Genomic DNA, 23,302 nt, shown 5'->3' on the forward strand with positions numbered 1-23,302 from the left:
GGTGCTTCATCACAACATCCTATGAAAATAGCCAGAGAGAGAACCTGGATATCAATTCACAAGCGCAGAAAGCACTAAATATATTTCCTCCCAAGTGAAGCTAGAGGGACCAGCTCTTTGGACAGGTTCGCAGCCGAGTGTCACGGCTCTCACAGACCTCGCAGGCAGGTCGCGATCGGGCCGCCAGCCCGGAGCGTGTCCCTGCGCTCCGCCAGCGCCCACCCGCGGGTCCCGAGTCGGACCCGCCGCTCCTCAGCGCGGGGACCAGGCTCCCCCGCCCGCCCGGCGCGGCTCCGCAGGGCTCGGGGCGCAGGTGAACCGCTCCGGACACGGCCGGGGGCGGCCGCCGGTGAGCGCACAGCCGGCACTGCCCGCCCGCCCGCCCGGAGGCAAGAGAGCAGCGGGACCCCCGAGGGCAGCGGCGCACACCGGGCGGAGCGACGCCCCGCCGGGCGCGGATGACCTTGGGCGAGGCGCCTGGAGGACAGACATTCCCCGATCTCCTCCTCGACCTCCCGTGGGCCGGGTCCGGGCGGTGGGAGCCCCGCGGCGGGCGGGGCCGGGGCCGGGGCGGGCGGTGGCGGCGGCGCGGTCCCTCCCCGCGGGCGGGAGGCGGGCGCGGGCCGCGCTCCCGGCAGGCTGCGCTGAGCTCGGCGCGGCGCCGGCCGGGGAGCGCCTTACTCGCCTCTTCTTTGCTTCTCGCCGCAGCCCAAGGCGCCCGGGGCGGCATGGACACCCAGCGCGGGAGGCCACGGGGCAGCGCCCGGAGCTGAGCCGGCCGGTGCGTACCCGCCTGGGGCTCGGGGAGGGGCGCGGAGGCGATGGCGGAGAAACTTTCCGCCGGCAAACACGGCGGTGCGCGGGGGCTCCGGGGGCTGCGGCCGCGACTCGGGCAAACTTCTGCCGCGGCATTGTCGCTGCACTGTGCCCGTGTCCCGCTCCCACCCCCTATCAGCGGCCGGTCCCGCTCCCGCTCTGCCCTGCAAGGTGCAGCAGCGGGCGGCTCGGCTGCCCCGAGTGCGCTTCCCGCTTCGCGCTGGTGTTTGCCTCGCAAGCGGGCAAGAGCTGGGTTATCGTGTTTCAAAAATTTTCTCGCCGCCTTTTAAGTGCTTTTATTTTGTAGTTTTCTTGGTGGGGGTGTTTTTTTGAGGGTTTTGATTTTTTTTTTTTTTTAACTTGTGTCAGCGAGGGCGAGGGGGTGTGCGTGTCTGTCGCTGCTCTTCAGCTGCAGTTGCTCTTGGCTGAGCCTGGGGACTTGCTGCAGCTGCTTGGGCTGGGGGGAGACGAGTGTTACCCGGAGGTCCTGCCTGTTCGTATTTCTGTCTATCTGTCTGTCCATCTATTTTTTTTTCTCAGTGTTTTTAGGAGGGATGGGTCGCAGGCTCTGGAGCCGGGGCGCTGGCTGGAGCTGGGGGAGCGCTCTGTCCGGGACAGCGAGGGCAGCAGCAGCAGCAGCCGTGTCCCCTCGTCCCTGCCGGGCTCTGCTCCCTGCGGGCTCCCCATCCCCTCCTCCTGCCGGGGATGCCCTCTACGCTCCCGAAACTCGGACCGTGTGTCCATGTGTGTCCGTGTGTGTGTATGTGTGCAAGGGCTGGGAAAGAAACCTGCTCCGGCTGGCGATGGGTTAAACGTGGCGCTCCCAGCTCCAACTTCTGCTATTAAAGGAAGTAATTCAGCCTCTCCTGCCCACTTTTTGAATCCCACTGGATTATTTGCAGGAGGGAAAGAGAGCCGCAGTGCCCCAAGGAATGCATCAGTGGTGTCTTTTACCTTTTTTAAAATTGTTTTTTATTCCTATTTTTCATGGTGGCTTAGTGCTCTTGCTTTTTGTTGGGAGGATTAAGCGTTGCCGAGTGTCCTTAGCCCCAGATTCAGTTAAAATAAATACAAATACGTGGGACATAAAGGGAAGTCAGCACTGGCATCCCGACAGAGGCACTAAAGCATCAAGTTTGGTTAAAAGGAAGGGATTCGAGAAAATGAATGCTTCTGTTCGTTCTCATTTGCTTTCCATTTGCAGTGCTATCAGACAGCTTAAAGAGGTGTATCTGTTGATCAGGGTTTGTGTGTTCTTAACCAACTTCTGTCCAACAGAAAGAAAGGAAAAGTCCTCTCCACAGGCACAGGTGTTGCAACTTACCACTCATTTAGCAAATGCTTTATGAAATTTGGTTTGAGTTTTCAGCAAAGGAATTAAAAATCAGGAGAGGATGAACTATGAGGAATGCAGAGGAGAGTTGCTGCAGCATTCTGCTTGCTGCCTGGTTGTTCTACTTTCACTGAGGATTCATTCCTGGTCTGGAGCAGTTGTGGGAGGGTATAAGCATTAGCTGGGAAAGCAGAACAAGGCAGAATATCCTTGTCTGTCTCTTCCTGCTGAGGTTCAGAGGGCTGCTCCTTCAAGTTAACAAAAACTAGCTTTTTTTGCTTGGAGGGAACTTGGTGCTGGGTGCAAGGAGAGGAGGAGTTATCCCTCCAGATCTAGCTTGCAGAGTGCAATGGAGAAAGAGCTTGCAGGTGTGTTCGTCGTGTTCCAAAAAAACACCTGAGTCTTGTTGAGAGAGCCAGATAGGAGATAATGTACTGCAGGACTGCAAGCTATGGATATCCCTCTGTCTGATCCTTTGGTGGTGCTAGTGTTGTAGAAAATTAGCAGGTTAGCTGTGCTTGTCTTGATGCAGTAAATCATAGTTTTGCTTACTTTTGTTCTTGTTTATTTTTAAGCTTGATTCTTAACATAGCATCTGTTGGCATTGTAATGACCGTGCTCCATAGGATCATAGGTAGCATGTGTAGGATGGTTCTTGAGCTGTGTGTTATGTTATTGTGTTTTTATCCCGTGATCCGGACAGTGATGGGGTATAGTCCCCCCCAGTTTCCCTAAATGCTGGCTTGTTCCGTTTCTCACATGAGGGACTTGTGTTCCACCGGGTTATGTTGTCTTGGCTCCTACCGTGTTGCACTACTGTGACCTGATGTGCTCAGGTTGATGGATTTTGTCAAATACAATGAAATGAACAATTAGGAGGCACTTAGGGTGTTTAGCCGTTGCTTGTTAGGAGCAGTTTGTAGGTGCTGTTCCACTACAGATATATTTCTGTGCTAAGTTCTAAAATGTCTTCTGACACATGCCAACTGCAGTCTTACAGCTTGTATTTACAGGCAGGTTTTTGTGAAGGACAGGAAGTTGGTTAGGATAAGGTTTGTTTTAGAATGTTGTGCCAGTGTGAAACATCATGCTTCTGGATGCAGGTTTGAATCCCTAACAGTTCAGCAGTGTCTTAAATTTCCTAACTGTTTGATGAGTATTTGCTTGCTTGTGTGAAAGGTTTCATGACTTCTGCCTGCAGTACATAACACAAAAGCTCTTGGCACTCTTAAGACCCTTATTGTGCTGGCTGGAAGTTCCAAGGCAGAATGGGCAGGAGCTCAAAATTGCTGTGACAGAGGTGAAATCCTGGCTACACTGACTTCAGTGGGAGTTTTGCCATAGATGACAATGGGCCAAAACTTCAATCCAGAAGTAGTTCTCCCTTCGTATTGGTAATGCTGGTATGTTCTCTAGGGAAGCACTTGCTTTTCTGCTGCCACCCAGACTGTCTGTTAGGCAGAGAAGATAGAAGTCTCTTAGGATGTCATGCTGTGCCTTTCACAAGCACAGCATTCTTGGGAAGGAAACCAGGGCAGATAGGAGTGGAAACAAAACCCCAAATGTGGACACATGCTGACTGTCTTGTTGCTTGTGTCCTGAGTCATTCCCAGGAACATGGATCAAGAACTCTGAATTGAGCACAATTAGCTTCTTGAAACTGCAGAGGAGGGATCTGTCAATGCCTGCAGCCAGTGCATCTCCCAGTCCCTGCTTCTACATTTGCAAATTATTGGTTTAGTGACAGACATTCAATATGTGAAGCAACAGTACATTCATTAATTCAACCCTACTTAGCCTGTGCACACTGGGTGAGTTTTCTGCATGTATGTGATCTAGTGAGCTATTTTCAGAGACATACTATATATCCAGCATCTAGATAAATTTTTATGTTACATGACAATGATGAATAGGAAACGTTTGCTACTTTTTTCCACAACTTGATAGGTATGTGGTACAGAATATCAGAATATGCATTTAATCAGTGCTGATTGAAAGCTGGTCTAGGTCTTGGCCATGTAATAAAATCTGATCATCACAACAAGAATGTGTTGCTTCTGTTTATTATATTTAGTGAAATAGAAGAGGGTTTGTTAATATATACCAAAATGTTGACTGGAATTGAGGTATTTGAATGTCTGATTTTTATTTTTTTTTCCACTGGAAACACTATGGTGTCTGCAATTCCAGTGTAGACAGTTTTCTTTTATAGTACATTCTTCAACCTTGCATTCATGCCAGACTTTTAAGTATTTTGCCCCTGTGTGATGATGCAAGAAATGAAAATATGAACTGATGTGAAATTGAGTAGCCTGTCTTACATAGGCATCCTTGCATGTGGGTTCTTACTTTTCCAGACTTAAATAATAGAATACGTTGAACATTTATAAATTATACCTTGTTAATGTCTCTTAGCTTGTTTGCTATGAGGATTTATGCCTCTAAAACAAAACAGTACTGATTCTTATTTACTTTATACAAGTGCACAGGCTTCATTTTTTCCCAGTATAAAAAATTATAGAAATCATAACAGTCATTGTTTCAGACCCTGAAGTTGTATGAGTGGTTAACATCTGGATGTGTGTATTAATGGCAGATAAGTTTTGGGCACTGTTAGTACTGTCAGGATGCAAAAGATGGCAGTGCTGTGAAGAGGGATCTGAGCAAACCCTGCTGGGCTATTGTTCAAACTCTGCTCTGAGATCTGTGCTGACTTCCAGCTTCTGGGTTTGCGGTTTGTTTTGTTGTTTTTTTTTGGTTTTTTTTTACATAAGTGCAAATCAGAGAGTTGATCATAACGATCACTATATCTTTGCTCTGTGTCTAAGTAACAGATTCGCTTCAGTGCTCAAACTTGAGAGCTGAGCTGTAGATAGGACTTGCTGGGTGCTGGACTAGAATATGCATTAAGTGATGCAGTGTGAGAGAGATGCTGTTCTTAGCTTGGTTGTTTTTCTTAACTTCATGTGCAGTGCTGCAGGCTGGAGGAGGAGTGGCTTGAAAGCTGCCCAGTGGAAAAGGACCTGGGGGTGCTGGTCGGCAAAGGCTGGGCATGATCCAGGGTGTGCCCAGGTGGCCAAGAAGGCCAATGGCACCCTGGCCTGGATCAGCAATGGTGTGGCCAGCAGGAGCAGGGCAGGGATTGTCCCCCTGTACTGGGCACTGCTGAGGCCACAGCTCCAATCCTGTGTTCAGTTCTGGGCCCCTCCCTGCAAGAAAGACATGGAGGGGCTGGAGCGTGTCCAGAGAAGGGAACGGAGCTGGGGAAGGGTCTGGAGCACAAGTGCTGTGAGGAGCAGCTGGGAGGGAGCTGGGGGTGTTTGGTCTGGAGAAAAGGAGGCTCAGAGGGGACCTCATTGCTCTCAGAGCTGCTTGAAAGGAGGGTATAACTAGGTGGAGGTCCCTCTCTTCTACAATGCAGAAAGCCTAGGACAAGAGGAAATGGTGTCAAGTTATGTTAGGGATATTTCGATTGGATATTTGGAAATATTTCCTCATTGTCAACCATTGGAAGAGGTTGCCTAAGGAAGTATCACCATCCCTGGAGGGATTTAAAGTGTAGATGTGGCACTTGGGGGCATGGTTTAGTGGTGGCCTTGGCATTGCTGGGTTAGTGGTTATATTGCATGATCTTAGAGGTGTTTTCCAACATAAATGATTCTTTAATTCTGTGAAAAATTCAAAATACAGGGTTTTTTTGGGTGAAATTGGTATTGCATGGGATTAGTAGCAATGCTACCACTGATGTGAAAACTTCCTGATTTCACTCTTTTCTTTTTTTTTTCTTGAAAGAATGAAGAGCAGACCTTGAGTAGGGTTGCAGGGATGTAGAGAGATGTAGGGTTTTGTGTTGGAAAATTCTCCATTGTCTTATTGAACTGTTGTTGATTTTGCTGCTGTTCTTGGTGTATGAGCCTGGTTACCATAATTATTATACCTAAATGTGTCTATGCCTGTACTGCCTGTCATCCCCAGTAAATCAAAGGCATGGACCCTGCAGGCACTTAAAGCAAGTTAACACAAATGAAAAACACCAGTGGCTTTGCCTGGGAGAAAACAATAATTTATTTCTTTCTCCTAGATGATGACACTACTAATTGTATGGTTTCCAGTGCATGAGTGTAACTTCCTTTGACATCAGTGCGTGTTGGCTTGGCCATTACACGTGTGCCAGCACAGTGCAGCCCCTGCTGCAGGGCTCCAGTGGTGCTCTGGCTCTGCTCCTGCAGAGTCCACAGCTCCATCCCTTGGCTGCAGAGCTGGTTGGAGAGATATTGGCAGTATGTAGGGTGGCTCCTTTGAACTGAAATCATACTTCCTTTTCTATCTCAGCTGATTTCTGCCTTTTAAGAAAAATGCATCCCTGATTTTACAAATTAAACTTTTAAATGGGTTTAGCAGACTATCCTGAGTTGTTCTGGGCTTTCTAGACAGGTAACCATCAACAGGCTGAGTTAGGCCACTTCTGTCTTCAGTGGAGCTGGTGGTGGGATTTAATGCTGACTGTAGTAAGAATTGCTTTTGGGCCATTCAGAGCTCTTGAAATCCTGCCCTGCAGCATTTCCAGCTTCTTAGCTTAGTCCTGTAGAGCATCTGGGTAGAGGGAAATAGTTTTGAAGACTTCCTGTAGTGTTGGTGAGAAATGATCTGTCACCAGCACTGGAAATGCACCAGAAACACAACTTGTTTCTGCTTGCACTGTGCAAACCAGCCATAAATAACGTTTCTTCCATGTCTTTGCAGACTTCAAAGAGTCTTCCAGCTGTTACAGGAAGCCTAGTGAGAGAAGGTAGCTGAAAGTTTAATTGTAGCTTCAGGACTTTAGCTCAATCAAAATCCAAACAATCTGATAAAAATTACAGACACATGAATGTTGTCAAAGGTTAAAAGGGAGCCCTCTTCAGAACAGCTATTAATGGCTTACATCTTAAATTAAAGGAGCTTATTAATATTCCTAAATAACACTGAACATATATTATGTTTGCCTTCGAACCAGCTGAGCACTTTGCATGATAGTGCAGGTTATATTTCTTGATAAGTTCATATAATGACAGTATAAATGTCAGTTTTTCTATCAGATGTGTAGTGCTAGTATCTTCTTAATATTAAACATGATTATGTCCCACATTGCTTAAAGAGATCATGGCACTCAGAGTCTTAAGAGGATGCCTTTGTATTCTGCTATAGGGTGAATTTTTTTGATGACTCCTCCTATTTCATGGAATTCTAGAATGGTTTGGATTGGAAGGCACCTTAAAGTTTAGGTAGTTCCAACCTTCCTACCATGGGCATGGACACATTCCACTAGATCATGTTGCTCAAAGCCCTATCCAACATGGCCTTGAACTCTTCTGGGGATGAAGTAGCCACAGCTCTGCTGGGTAACCTGTTTCAGTGCCTCACCACCCTCACAGTAAATAATTTCTTCCTAATATCTAATTTAAACCTGACCTCTTTCAGTTTTGAGACATTACCCCTTACTCTACCACTGCATGCCCTTGAAAAATGTTCACAGGTGTACCTATGGAATCTCTTCTTGTTGCCGTTTACATCCCTGGCCAGAATTGATTCTCTTAGTTCTTTGGCTTTCCTAACCTGCTCCCTGTCTGCTTGGACAATCTCTCCGTATTTTCTTTCAGGTTGCCTGTCCTTGCTGCCATTCTCTGGAAGCTTCGTTTTTGTGTTTGAGTTTGTCCAGGAGCTTCTTGCTTATCCATGCGTCCATATTTAAATAAACAGTTAATAATTTTGAGGTATGCATGTATGGGGTGGGTTTGGTTAGGTTGGTTGCTTAGGTTTGGTTTTTGGTTTTTTTGAAAGCTGGTGTTTGAAAGTCTTTCATTCATCTTCTATGTGGCAATTAGGTAATGGCAGCTCTTGCTGCAGTCCAGGTGAGTGAAGTAACTGCTTGCATGGCTGCATCTTTGTGGTGTGATTGCATGTGAGGTAGAGTTGCCAGCTTGTGTTGGGATGACCTAGATTTATGGATTTTTGTTGTAGTGATGGATACACTGGCAGTCAATAAACTCATAGCTGAGTTTTTACATGGGCATTTTTTCCAGAGGCTTGCTGTGATATTTTTTTTTTAATTGAGAGACCACTATTCACTGCTAGGCTTTTCAAGGAAGCATAATTGCTGGTTTCATTTAGAGAAGACCAGCCTTTTTGTTTGTTCTTGCACTTTGTCAAAAAAAAAAAAAAAAAAAAAAAAAAGTGTTGCTTCTGCTTTGTCCCTGGTAGTGGTTGTCCATAGTATTGTAGTGGTCCAGACTTAGACAAGTTTTCACTGTCCAGAAGGAAGTGTTCCTCTGGCAGAGAAGCTGGAGGACTGGGTGGAACAATAGCAGGGGTAATTGTTATTTTAAGCTGGAGGTTTTCATTTGGGGCTGGAATGCAAACGGAGCTAAAAGGCAGATGTTGCTTTCCAGTATCCAAAGACTTTCATGTTGTCAGATACCGAATAGCTGGAGACATTGTGATGGTAAAGCCTCTTGATGCTTCTGCCACTTGCCTGGACCTGGGAGGCTGGATAATTCTAAGATTTTTGTGAGTCTTCAGGGAGCAGACTGGTTTTAAAGTCTTACTATTGACCTTCCATGTGTGAGCACAGTTCTCTCCAAATGATGTGTGAGCTTTGGATCACCTTTGATGCATTGGATGAGGCTTTGCCAGCCTGCCTTGCTGCCCCATGCAGGCTGCTGGCTCGCTTTCCCCCAGCTTTGCATGGCAGCATCTGTTTGGGAGGTTCTTTACCCAGCACGTTTGGTGCAGGGCGTATTTAAAGATGCCCGCAGGGCTCCTTTGGTGTGGTTTACTGCATGAGTAAAAACCACTGTGGTTCAGATCATTAGGACTGTAAGCAAATTTTCCGTGTGCTTTTGCAGCCATATTGTGAGGTCAGGAGTGAGGGTTGTGAGTTAGTGGTGAGGCACGCACGCTGCTGTTGGGGTTTTGAGGATTGACCTTTGCCAATCTGTGATGTGTCTGTTTGGCTGTGCTTTGTCTTCGAGTGAATTTACACGGTGAGGTGTAGCTGGACTCATGCTGGGCCCTGCTCCTCTGAGCTTGCACAGTGCATGCTTGAGTTCTGCTTTGGAGCAAACCAGCACATCACACTGACAGCGAGAGCTTGAAGGGCCCTGCTGGAAATTAAGCCAGTGGTGATTCCCTATGGATTATCACGGTGTAGGGAAAAAGACCTGCATACCATGTCAAACCAGCAGGATGCAGAGCTCTGTTCCTTTCTCTCTGTCTCCCTGGCTGTTTCCAGAAGCTGTATTCTGGAACACCCTTCCAAGAGCTGTTTCTCTCTGTAGTGGTTTAGTGGCAGCTAAAATGCTTCTTGAACATTAACAAATGTCAGTTGATCCATAGCTGGCTTGATCACATGTACATTGTAAATATGGAAAGACTAAGGGAAATGTGAAAGGGAAGAGAGATTGCAAGAGAAGTAAGGAGTGAATAGAATGTACTGCTCTGTCTGGGCATGGGTTAATGGATGTGGGGAAAAGAAGCAGTGGGAGGATGCAGTTTTCAGATGGTGGTGACTCAGTAAAGGAACATGGAAGCTTTGGAGTCCTGGATTATGCTAGGTACCCGGCTGGGGAATGGGGAGAAGGAGAAAGATGGGTAGGGAAGTTCAGCTGTATTAGCCTTTAACTGGTTTATTTATTTTTTTTTAAGCTGTCTTAAATACCTGAGATTTTCAGCATAGCTAGAACATAGTTGTCTTTGGCATTCTTAGATTGACAAGCCTAAAATGGGCTTTTAGACTTAGTTTTTCATCAGCTAACTACATGCAAGTGGAAAATGTGTCTGGACGTATATTCTGAGAGACAGTGATGTACAAAGGAGCTGGCTGAGATTGAATCAAGTTTGACTTCTCAAAATTTGGTAACTTTGGGAATGCTTCATCCCTTATGTTGCTGGTTTGTTGTTTTGTATATAAAAATGAAGGTGATAGTAATAATAAAAGCAGTGTTTCTGCCTGTTCCAAGAAACTTTAAGGCATTACTGTGATAGGCAGGTGAACTAAAAAAATGTTTTTTGAAGAAATTCACATCACTTTTCTCACTAACTCTTCTGAGAGATTTCCTTTTGGCTTCCCAATTGCTGGGACGAAAAATTTCTCCTTAACCCAAATTTAAAATGAATTTAGCATTCCATGATTCCTGCAAATGTAACAGTCTATCACAGCTTGCAATGTATGCCCTGCAAGGAATTCACCTGCAGTGTGGGCTGGCCTGGCTCACATCCACATTAAGAGGGTCTTGGCAAAAGGAGGGAAAGTGAAGCATTCTGCAGTGCTCTTTTGTGCATATAATTTGCCTTTCTCACTTTTGTTGCTTTTCATCTACTGTGTGCTCTTCTCCCAGTGCGAGCTGCAGTGACACCACACCAGTTCCATATACCCTGTAAAAGTGAGTTTTGCCTTTTACACCAGAAGTAATTCTTCTCCTGACTGATGTGTTGCTGGAGCTGTAGGAGCATCGTTACTCACTTGGGCAGTCCTGTTGGGCTTATCAACCCTGCATTTTGAGGCTTGTTCACATGCTGCCACCAGGACCAAAACTGCAGCCAGAGGTGAAGCCCTCCCCTGAGCTGGTGAGCCCAAGTGCAGGTGCTGGTGGCTGGGGATTGCTTGTCGTGGCCTCAGAGCATCCTGTGCTCATGGCCATCCTCACAGATGCCCTTCAGGAGTCCTATGGAGATATGCACTGGCTCTAATAGGAGTCATTAAGCAGAAATTATGTAGGTCATTATCCTGTGTGGAGTGGGAGTTCTTGTACATTGTGTGTGTGTACTTTGAGGATTGTGGCTGTTATCTTGCTATGTCCTTACTGGATTTAAGTAATGTTGCTCTTAGGTGTTTTAAAGTTGTTCCTAATAGGATTGTCCACCTTCAGGGTGCACTTTATGCGTGGGCTGTCTTTATTGTACTGACAGTGTAACCGTATTTGTTGCTGAAGGTCAGCAGTAGACTAGAAGTCCTAGTTTCTGCTGTCCTCTTGGTTAAGTAGTACTCGGCAGTTTTGGAGTCATTTTCCTTCCACCCCAGTGAAACTGAGATTAGAATCTGATTCCTTGGATTTCAGACTAAGGGAATAGTGACTTCTCGTGAATGTTCGTTTTCTTGCCAGTAGAGGCTGGATAACTTAATCTCTGCATATATCAACATGTTGATTAAGTTTCACACCAAAGTTTCCAGGGCTAACTATAACAAATACTTAAAAATGTAATCCTGGGTTGTAATTGAAAACCTTTCGGTTATACAGTTCTGAGCATAATGAAATGACAGCTCAGGGCTGGATTTTTAGTATAGCTTTATCTGCATTAATATTACGGTTTGGGTCTGTCAAAACAGCCTTCTAAAGCCAGAGCTGCCTGTGGCATGGCATTTGCTCAAATATGCCATAATAAAGCCAGTGCAAGGTTTCCTTTAAAAAAAAAAAAAGTCTTTGAGTATATCTGCTTTTCATATACCTGCTAGGAAGTCCTAGGGCTGAGATTCTATGAAAATGGGAAATTTGGATTGATTCTAGATGTGTTTCCTGAGGGAGATGTGGCTGGTTGGTTTGCTCTTTCCTTCCTTCCTTTTGGGCAGTGAGCATAAGTGAAGCTGATGTCGTGGGTGGAGATGGGAGCAGAGCCCTTTGCAGAGTGATTCCCGTGCTGTTTACAGAGCAGGATTTTAAAACCTACCGTCATGCAGACTTGCATGCAATCCTTTGCCAATGTAGGTGCATCAACCTGCTTATTCCAGCAGGACAACCTCAGGTGCAGCTGGAGGAATCAGGTACCTGTTGAGATCGAGATGCAGAAACGCTGTAGACTGAGCTCGTCTTGTCTTTGCCATTGCCAGGAGGAGCACTTCATTTGCAGTGATGTTATTTTATCATGAGCCAAACAAAACCACACAATTAAGCTAAAAACACAGCAGACTGTGTGTTTTAAAGGTATCAGCCAGTCTGTTGATTTAAAAGAAAAGCCTTTTTCTAGCCTCTTTTCCTGTACTGGTTCTTTTTTAGCTCTTAACATCCCTTCCTGCCCATTCATGAGTTGACTTTGACATTAGGTCATCGGGACAAAAACAGGAACGAGGTGCGTGGAGTTTGCCACCATTTACAAAACCAGTAACTCTTTTCTCCCTACGAGTGTGGACCCTGAGTTGGAGCAGACTTTCAAATCTGCCCCAAGGTATTAACTTAGTAGTTATGGAATGAAGAAATAATACAGACCACTAGTCCCTCCAGGGAAACCATTTTGCCATCCTTGTCCCTGTGTGCCTGTGTTTTTTTCCACTGAAAAAAAGAAACTGAAGGGAAAAGTGGAAACCCTGAAACATCAGGGAATATTTCCCAAATTCATTTGGAGGGAAATGTTATTGCCTCTTACCTTCAGGTCTTGACCTGTCCTATATTGTACAGGTCTGCAGAATCTCCGAGGGTCACGGTTTCAGTGCTGATGTTAGCTTGGCTCACCCCTAGCAGTAAGTCCCAAAGGCCTGTCTCCTAGGAAGGGATTCGTGCCAAGCCCTCACACTCCATTTAAATGGACAGACCTGGGCTCCACCTGCAGTAGTAGTGCTGCACAGACACACGATCCTGATTTGTTCTAGCGATTGCTTTCTTTAACGAGTTCCCAGAAAATATCTACTGTGTCTTGGTATTTAGTGTTGCATAAGATGAACCTTTAGAAGGAGGGAGATGATGGAGCAGTTCGATAGGAATGACTGATAACAAGTGAAGATGCTGCTAAGCAGCCCTGAGCTGCTGCTATCTGGTGTGGTCACACTGGTAATCCCAGCCAGCCCTTTCTGGAGGCTGTGTCTGTGCTGTGGAGACACAGCTCCAGCCTACAAACATTTCATTTGTTCCACTGATACATATCAAAAGGCTTCATGAGTTAGGACAGGATCCTGACGTGATCCAGTTTTAGAAATTAAGGAATTAAGGCAGAGGCAGGTGAGCTAACTTGCTCCACAGCTTTATAAGTACTAGAGGCTGAGTGAGATCTGGGACCCAGCTGTCCTCAGATTTTTGATGAGCAGCAGACTATGCTCAGCAATTCTGGTCAAGAGGAAGAAGACACATAAGCTTGACCTGACACTGCAGTGCTTAAAAAGTCACTCATGTTGATTAGGGCACCGTGCATGTTGTTGATTTAACTTAAGGTTTCCCTCCTGCTCTTCCTTTTCCCATCAGAGACTATTATGAGCAGCATTGAAGTACTTATGTAGTATTTTTCTAAAGAAAACTGGTTCAGATACTGAGGTAGTTAAATATCACTCATGAGGTGCAGTTTGTCCGAGTCCTGGGAACTGGTGTCCTCCCTGCCAAAGAAGACAGGACTCCTGGCCTCCTTATCATCAGCACAGCTAGAGATAAAGGAATTCCATGCATGAAAGGTCACCCCAGCTTAGTAACAGAGCCTCCCACTGTGGTTAATGATAAGCACTTCCAGGTGGGTTTCATTCCTTCCTTCCCATATATCTGGCCAGGCACTTGGGGTAGGTGATTCGTGGTGCTTACATTGATTACTGTGGCAATGGAGTTGACTAATTTAGATTAGATTCAAAAATTTTAGCTGGCTGAATTGGATGAGAAAAATTCCCCACTTATCATTTTGGGTGAATTTAGTGACCTCCGGCAGTGCCGCCACACTAGTGTCTGTTAGAAAACTGTATTGGTGAGAGAAAAGAATAAAGAAAATATTTAGGAAAAAAAAAGGAGAGAGACTGTGTTACTGCTAGGCTTCTCTTGATTTGAAGATCCAGAATGGTTAGAAATTCCTAATACACTTTTTGTAGATACCTGCTATTGAGCGCATTTGGCCATTGTGTTTTGTGGAAGTTTTGGATGAAAGTTTTTGACAGAGGTAAGCACGCATAACTTACAGGAACTCTATTTGAGAAGCAGCAATTAGGAATAAGGCAATAGCAGGAATTAAAAGAGAGGAAATTCTATTAATGCCTGTCTTTTTGGTTGCAAGTAGGTCAGTGAGCCAAAAAAGAGACTTGCAATCCTCACACAGTGAGGAAGTTGAGATGGCAATTTAATCAGGGGTTGGTTTCGTAAAGCAAAGAGTAGTCAGAGTTGTAGAAAACGTGTTTTATTTTGATCATTGAAAATAAAGATAAAACTTGTGTCAGCCCTGCGTTCCCATGCAGAGATAGCCAAACCCATTGTCTTCGGGTTTTATGGATGGAGGGACGAAGGCAGATTAATTGAGGCCATGCAAGATCATTGTGTGGCACATGTGATTGCTGGCCTTGGTGCGAGGCACTGTCTCTTTGTGTGCCCCGTGCAGGGCAGACCGTGCCACGGCGTGGGTGGCAGAGGGGCCGTGGGACCCCCCTGCTCAGGGCTGCTGTCACAGGGGATGGGTGGGCAGGAGCTGAGGTGCCCTGATTCAGAAAGCCATTTGTGTGATGAGCAAGTGACGACACGATTCCCGCTCCCCAATGGGCGTCAGGGTAAGAGTCCAATTATTCTGCACATAATGAGGAGGTCACTGAAAGAAGGGCTGGAGTTTGGCAAGGCAAAACGGGAATGCTCTCTTGCTTCCATTTTGCACTGTGAAGCCTCATTATTTAGTTATGTGATTATGGTTGTAGTTCTGGCTCTTGAGGTTTGAAGTTATTGAAGGGATTATGCCATTGTCATGGTATATCTGGGGATCACATAAGGTAGAGTAGGAAAGAGGCTGTGACCATTTAACTTAGCCTTTTTTGGAAACATCCTAGGGATGATGGAGGAGTGATTGTGGGTCAGAATATGGACATGTCAATACAAAACAAAATCGAGTCTGTTAGTATTAACCATTACTTATTTTAATTTTCTTAAGGAAAGAAAATTTCAAACCTGTCTTTATGCAGATTTATGTTTATTGAATGAGAGATTCAGGTAAGGACATTTTGATCTAGGAAACTTAAACAACTGGAAGAACTGAACTGGGATGGGATGCTGGTGCAATGACAGCACAATGGGTGGGATGTTCATTGGCACTGGTAAGCCAGGAATGCTCTGGGCCTGAGTGGTGAGTACAAAGCTGCAGCAGGGGACCTGGGAAGCCAAATCTGCTGCTTCAGTGGAAAATATGGTGAGAAATCATGATTCAGCCATTGTTCTAAAAATGCTTTGGAATCTCTAAATTTTTACCTATGTTTGGTTGCTTTGGCTTTGACAGAAAAGGTTTTTCATCCAAATAGAGTTGTTTAGGAACACTTTTAAAATTAAAAGTGTTCTTCTTCCATTTTCCATCTCGTACAAGATGGATGATCCACTTTTTAGGCTACAGGGTGGAAAAGAACAAGAGATGGTTGTTGCACCTTGAAACCCACTAGGTATTCTCCAAACAGTATAAAAAACTTTCATAAACTTGAATGAGATGCTTTAATAAAAAATAAGTATGTGTATGCACAGAATTCAAAAGCGTCCTCATCTAATTTTTCTCTTTTTATTTTTGTATAAATTTACTTCACACGTAGAGAGGCAGCGAGCTGTGTACCTGTTTAGTTATCACATTAATGAAGCTCTAGGTTGAAAGAAGATGAAGTTATAAAAATAAAGTGCTTCGTGGCATTGATTTCTCTAGACGCTAACAAGGCAGAATTTGAGTGGAGATGACAACAAAGTAATGTCTCTGACGGCTAACATGCCAAATTAAAGAAAATTTAAATAAATCAACTGAGTCATTCTGTTACATTGCAGGCTCAGGAAGTTACACAAACAATTTCTGGAGTCTTCTAGAGGTTTGTAAAACCAGTGATACAGTACTAAAGGCGTATGAGATATTAAAATAATTTCTTGGTGTATAGCAGGTTTATATTTTAGAGTGGGGAGTTTCTGAGAAGAAATGATCCTTTATTTAATGCACTGCTGTATGGTGGAATCAGTTGCACGAGTAATGAAAGTCAAACCTGCCAAATTACTAGGACAAGAAGTCCAGTCTTCTTCAAGGTATCGAATAAATCCATAGAATCCATTAATGACAGATAAAAATTAAATGGATGTGGCTCTCTTGCCTCCAGAGCGAGGTGGAAGTCTCTCTCTACCACAGGGTCTTGCTTCTGCAGCCCATCCTACAAGGAATTTTAGATCAGCCTCATTGCACAACTGTCTCTCAAAGTAAACCTGGTGTTTTGGAGTGTCATGTTTATGCGTCTCAGTGGCTTTGGAAGTATCACTATGAATTTACAATTAAAGGGAACTGCTTTCTCCTTCTCTGCTCTGTCCCCCTCTTCACTGGTGCTTTGTCTTCAGCTTGGGGTAGTAGCATCCAACTGGAAACATCCCTCATATGACATGGCATGAGCTTCTTTAGGCATGGCACTCCTGCATCTTGTTGTTGGGTTTTCCCTGTTGTAAGCACAGAATTCTGTTTTTGCAGAACTGTGAATTTCACGTGGTAGTGTGCAAATACAAGTGAAAAACTGGCCTAATAAAATCTCTAGTATGAGATGTAGCTGTCTGAGAGAAATTTTAGATTTGTTATAAAATCTAAGCCTAAAATTGAAATGGAGAAATACTTGGCATGTTCATGAAAACGAAGCATGTGAAACTGGAGTCTGTTATATTGCTGGTTTTATAGCACAGCTCCAGAACTGTGTTTCACTTCAGGAGTCAATCCAATAGATAAAAATCATTATATTATATAGTTGGATGTGGATTTCATTTTGATGAAATATGGGTATTTGTAATGCAAGTCTAGGTTGCAGTTAGGCTGGAGTATTCCTTCCTGTGATCATTCCATGGTTTTACCTCTCGTAGCTTTAGCAAATGAGTGGTTGAAAAGAATTCTTGAATGTATTTTAGTGGGTTTTTTTTGTCTTGCTTTTTGTACAGTAAAGGTCTAACCCACAATTTGTGATCTTATTCAGTCATCTTTGAAATGAATTTTTCAAGAATTTTTAAGACATTGAAGGTTTTTCTCTTCACCTATTTTATATGAAAAAACAGGTCAGATCCACCTTTTAAAATTCTCTGTTGGATTTTATTTATTTGGATTTTCTGATTGATTTATTTACTTACTCCTTATTTCTTGTTTATTTAGTTATTTGGATTTTCGTATTGTTTCAGATTTTTTTTTTTTTTAGTTTGGATTTTCTGTTGTAGCATCTTCAATCTGATATATCTGGTCAAAGTTTTTGAGGAGGCAAGGAGGTGACTTTGGGACTTTTTTTTCCTGTTTCTATGGTGGCCTCAGATTAATACATATTTTTTTATTACTTTCTGGAAATAGAAATACAGAGAGATAATACACCTATGGAGAAGTAATATCCGTCTGTAAGGAGGTGAATAGGGAAAATACGTATCCTGCAGAAAGAGAATATGTATTAGTTTACATTTCCTTCTGTATTTTGGGCTTTAAGAAGTGATAGGGTGAGCTGTTGTTGCAAGCTGCTGGTTAATCTGATGCTTTTAAGGTTTGCTTTCCATTGCAGTCAGGGAGTCTCACTACACATTCAAGTTCCTAATTCTTGACACACAGGATATTTTCCTTCTCATTAAAATGTATTTATTTATTTTGCAGTGAGAATATTTTGCTTAAGATGCTTCTTTTGATCTTTGGTAATGTCACAGACTCAGTAAGACTGCTAGCATAAAGTAGTGTTTATCTCATTTCACTTCTACATCCACTGTTAATTGGACCTGAGTAATATAACCTCATTGCAATACCTATTTTAGTTTGCCTGGTCTCAATATGATGTCCAAAAAGATGCAGGTAATATTACTGCTTGGAAATTGCTCCCTGTCTGTAATTGGAAGGCTTCTTCATGTGTTCCTGTGATTTTATTTGCATTTATTGGGTTTCAGGCCATTTCAGAAATACAGGGAGGAGGAAAAGGTATAGCGAGAAGTACAAAGTTTTTGCAAAAACAATTTTTTTTTTTTTTAGCTTGAATTTGTAATATCACTTAGGTTTCTAGGGCAACAACTTCATGTAATGCAGATCAGCAGCTGAAATACTTCCAGCAGCTGGAGAGTGGAGTTAGCAGGACCCACGGTCTGTTCTGCAGCTGATACTGGGAGCTTTGTGCTGGTGGGGATTGTCCCTGAGCTGCACTTCATAGCTGCTGTGCCTCTGGGGATCAGCCAGCAGCACTGAGTGATACCAGAGCTATCCTCAAGAGAGGTGGTAATGCAGGATGCTGCAAGTTCAGGGGAGTGAATAAAATCAGATTTCTTATATCTCTGGCTCTGGAGGAGCTTTGAAAGGAGGGAGGAGGTGACGAAGTGAGCTTTCTCCAGAAACTTGGATAGCGGAGGAATGTGAAACTTCACAGTTTTCTCCCATATTGCTCTTGAAAGTTAACACAAGAGATAGGAGTGGGAGACAGTTTTCTGACAGGAATCCCAGATTCTTCATCCCCAGAAGCTGAGATGGTGACAAGAAGCTGGGTACTCAGCAGAGAGTTACCCGCAAATTTTGTTGACTGAGTTAAATCCTCCAGCAAGCAGGTGTCGGGTAAATGTTTTGATTCCTTGCGGTATATATTTGCATATTTGAAGATTTCTGGTACTTATGACTCATTTTTTGTTTGCCCAAATTTTAAAAAGAGCAAACCGGCAAGGCCCTTAATTTTTTATGGGATTGCTGTGTAAGGGCTTTGAGATACACGCCCCAAGCTGGATGTGCTGGGAGGGTGATGAACATGCAGGTCGTAACCATTGCCATTTTATGGATAGCTGTAGTCACACCTCAGACTGTGTGAAGTGTCCTGAACCATCACTGTCTCATCATCTCCAACCCTGAGCCTGTTTTCTAGCAGCATCTCTGCTGGGTCCCTCTTGCCTCCCCCAGCATGGGTGTGGCATTGTGTCCTGCTTCTTGACCAGAGTGCCTGGGGATTGGTGTCACAGGTCAGGCTGGAACGGCAAGCAGCTCTGGCCCTTTTACAGAAGTTCCTGTTAAGTGTTTTAGAGCTCTAATGGAAAGTGAGGCTTCATCTGTAGTGACATTTTGTTTATACAGGTTTATTTCCTTCATGCAAATATGCTGGGGGGGTTGGAAGAAGAGAAAACTTGCTGAGAGAGTAACACTTGATGCCTTGAAGCATTTTTTCCCTTGATGAAAAAGCTTTTTCTGTATTTTTTTTTTATTTTGTCACTTTTCATTTGCTGGGATCATGAAAGGTGGTAATATGCTCTGTGTAACCTTCTTACATGTATTTTTGTCTAGTACATTAATAACTTCATTAATATGTGAGGAAAAACAAATTTCAACTTACTAGTTGCTAATCAGAACATGAAAGTGGTGATTTTATTCCTAAAAACTGTAATTCAAGGTTATGCATGTGCAAAAATAGCTTTAGGCTACAACAAATACTTTCTTCAGCAGGTCTAGCTCATTTTATTGACATATTGTTTTGTAAACTGTGGGTGACTTGCATTGTTCTCAACCAAAATAACTTGCATCAATCAACGTTAAAAGGGTAATTAATTTACATATTTTCATTGTGGAAATGATCCAGACATTTTTACTCTACAGTGCTAGACTTGAGAGAGGAAAACTGAAATAACATTTTGGGTTTGTAGTTTGTTTTTAAGTTATTCTTCACTTCTGATTGTGCTGGAGAAACCATTGTGACCTTCTTAAATTTGAACTTGGCATAGCATTGAATGAAAATAAAGCAAGACCTGTTTCATTGCTGTGTGGTACATCAGTACAGCGTTAATGAGATGAGGAGAGGGCAGCTATTGCGTGCCATTGCAAAGTGTAGTCCAAAACACTTGGTAAGAACAAACGCAAGAGTTAACTATTTCCTTTCTCTACAAGAGGCTGAAGCCAGCAGAGGAGACTAAGAAAGATAGGGAGTCTGATTAATTTTTTCAGGGCGTGCCTGGTAACTCTCCGCATGCCACAGGTGAGTGAAAATGTGCAGCATTTTCATCAATAGGCAAGGGCTGGCTCCTGTTTGTATGCGGCAGCAAAAGGTTTCAGAGCTGTCTGAACTTCTCCATTCCATTGGTGAGGTGTAGTTAAGACAGCGGTTTCTGAATCCGATGAAATGCAGAGAGCAGAGTGGTTATTGCTTTGCATGGATTGACGGGAAGCAGCTCCTGGGGAAGTGTGAACTTGTGTCTCTAAAGGTTTACCTCTCCTCCTCTGCACCCTGACTATTCTGTCTGCTTGGTTATTAATAGCTGCCTTTTTTTTTTTTTTCCTTTTACCGCCATCGGGTGATGGAGCAATGAGCCAGGAAGCTCAAAGCCTCCACCTAGAGAGATACCACACACAGGCAGTTCAGACAAATCCAGTTTACCTACAGCGTCCTTAAGAATAAATTCGTACAGTATTAAACCCAAGGTGAGGTAGTGCAAAAGAGTCTTCATTTTACGTTATGCATTCTCAGTTACAGTGCCTGATCTGTTACCAGCATTGCCATTGTGACCTTAATTCCTCACTTTTAAGCACCACCTGAGGGGATAGATAGCACAAGAGGTGAGAAAGCCTTAAGGCAGGGCACCAGTAAGATTTGCATAACATCAACTAAGAATATCTTTGGGGTAAAAAACAGCCAAAGAAGCCACTTCTGTTTCTTGCTGTTTTTATTCTTTAAACCTGATTCCTGATAGATTTTTTTTTTTTTGAGAAATTGCCAATGAACAGAGAGCATTTAAACTGATGTTGGTGTTTCTAGTGGCTTTCTAGTGGTCAGTGTTGCATCACTGGTGCCAATTTTTTATCCTTCTGTGTGAGAGATGACTGCTGTGATTAAACTATTGCTGCTGTAGAGATGAGGGCTGGGATCAGATTTTCTGGGTCCAGGTTCTGGTACTGAGATGAGGCATGCAGCAGTACTGCTTGTGCTGAGCTAACATAAACAGCTTCTATGTGACCACTGCTGGGAAGCAGCAGGTTGGCCCAGTTCACTGGTAGCATCCCTAACTTTGGAATATGTTCTGCCTCCTGCTTGCTTGCAATCCTGTGTCTCACTCCTCCTGTGCCCACACAGAGCACCCCCCCTTGCATGCAGTGGTGTTTTCAAGCTGGCTGTGCTGGTGGTGGCTCAGCGCCCATGTTCTGCTTCCACTCAAGCTGGTAACTCTCCCACTTTTCATGGAGTACCAGTAAGCTTTCCAGAGCTTTCCTGCATTTTTCCCTGGATGCGTGAAAGAGTGAATGAATTTCCTAGTTTACTGGCAAAGAATTGGAGAAGTGTTTGACCCAGCAGTGAAAAAGTCCTCATGACTGATCACTCAGGGACATGAAAGGCAAAGGACACTATAGAAAGTTATACAGGCAGATGGTCATTGTGAGTGTTGGCAACTTGGCAGGACCAGGTTAGTCCCGGGTGCTCTTACCTGTGCTAACTCTGCTGGGGAATGTCAAGCTGATGGGGGAAATGCAGTTAGGCTTTCAGTAACTTGCAGAGATTGAAATCACTTTTCTCTGTAACAGTCCAGATGTGTTCTACTTTCCTTCCTTTCCATAAAACCAGAAGTGTGAGGGTACTGACACAGATTTTTGACTCAAGCCCATTTTCTCAGCCTGTTTACTTTGAAGGGGTGGTGCAGGGTCTTGAACTTGGGCTGTCCTCATACCAGGTCAGTACATTTGTCTTTGCTCTGTGCTTAATTGATGTGATCTGAAAGCAAAAGAGAGTTGGTGAGCTAATCTAGTGAAAGCCTGTTCTCAGAGCTTCAGTTTTTAATCTCTTCCTGGAAGACAAGTGATGGGTGCAGTAGATGTTGCCAAATACAGGGACCCAAACAGTACTCCCACGCTGGCAGAGAGCACGTTATCCCATCCTTGCTCTTTGTAATGACTTTATGCATTATGAAAATTCATGAGGATTTTATTTTCCTTTGGGTTAAGGAATTATCTGATCAGCTGTCTGTCATTCTGAGGGTGTCTGGATACAGTCTGTATTCCCCTTCCATCTCGACTCCTTTTACAAGCTTCTGACTGGTATCCGTTGTCCTGGCAGCGTTCATGGGCTCTTTTTGGAGGGCACGCAAATGACTGAGGCCCAAAGCCAACTGGTGCAATGCTCAATGAGCACTGCAATGCTTAAATAGGCATGAAGGCTGGAGCTGTGTTGCCTAAACAGAGATATCTGCTGCCATGTTAGGAGCTTCAGGGTAGCACATCGCTGTTGGTTCGAAAGGGCATGGATCTCTCGGCTTCCAAGATGCCTCTCGGGTGCCACCATGCCCCAGTGACTGGGCAGATGAAACTCCTTAGGCTTCTGTTAATTAAGTGATAACTTGTTGTGTGAGGGGGATAAGCAGTGTGAGGCTTCACAAATTTTTATGCTTTCCTGATAAAACAGCAATTTATTGGATCGATTGTGCTAGTTCAATATATGATAGAATCATAGAATGGTGGCTTGGGTTGGGAGGGACATCAAAAGACCATCTAGTTCCAACCTCCCCCTGCTGTGGGCAAGGATACCTTCCACTAGACTAGGGTGCTCAGAGCCCCACACAGCCAGGCCTTGAACACTTCCAGGGATGGGACATCTGGAACCTGTCCTAGCAGCCTATCCAATATTAGCAATATCAATTTTTAAGGAAGTTGGAATATTCGGGTGTTTTTTAGGAGAAAGTGCAATAAAGACAAGTTAAAGGTTGCAATGTATTAAAACAAATGCATTGTGTTAAATTTCATTGGGATGTGCTTGTATCTAGCTTTTCAGTAGTGTACCATCACAGCAGGACAAGGGATTGGGACTACACTGGCAGTAGAACTGCATTGACAGGTTCCACTATTTTAATTTGCTTCACTGACATGTCTTGCAAACTCATCTCTCCTCTCATGCTATCTGGTGCATTTAATAACTAGATATTGTTAAAGTAAATCTCAGGAAAGGGAAGGTGAAAAAAATGAATGAAAGGAGCTCAAAAACTAAATGAAAGAAGAATCCAACTTTCCCTAGGGTTGGTGGGGGGGGGGGTTTGTTGTTTTTTTCTTTCCCCCTTTTGAAAATTGTTAAAAAAACCCCCTCTACCTTAATCTGGCACTGTAGCAGGCATTTTGCATCTGGCCCCATGAGAACACCTTTCTAAACAGGTAGAATATGCAAATAAAAACAAATACTAACTTGGATTCACTAGCTGTCTAGGATTCCCAAAGGGAGTGAAGCTAAGCCTATTTCTTTTTTTTTCTGTCTTCCTCAACTGCACGAAACTCTTTGAGCTCACA

At 44.0% G+C, this 23,302-nt stretch overlaps 1 protein-coding gene across 7 annotated transcripts in view; it reads left to right on the forward strand.

Annotated features, from left to right (window-relative positions):
• The first annotated feature begins 692 nt into the window (after window positions 1-692).
• FAT3 (FAT atypical cadherin 3) overlaps window positions 693-23,302 on the forward strand; it is a 400,923-nt gene continuing 378,313 nt past the window's right edge. For all 7 annotated transcript variants that reach the window (XM_088159363.1, XM_088159366.1, XM_088159364.1 and 4 more), the window contains exon 1: window positions 693-781. The gene's annotated coding sequence lies outside the window, so the exon portion shown is untranslated. The remainder of the gene's footprint in view (window positions 782-23,302) is intronic.

Source organism: Sturnus vulgaris, chromosome 2, assembly GCF_052056855.1.
Source record: "Sturnus vulgaris isolate bStuVul1 chromosome 2, bStuVul1.hap1, whole genome shotgun sequence".
Taxonomy (NCBI): domain Eukaryota; kingdom Metazoa; phylum Chordata; class Aves; order Passeriformes; family Sturnidae; genus Sturnus; species Sturnus vulgaris.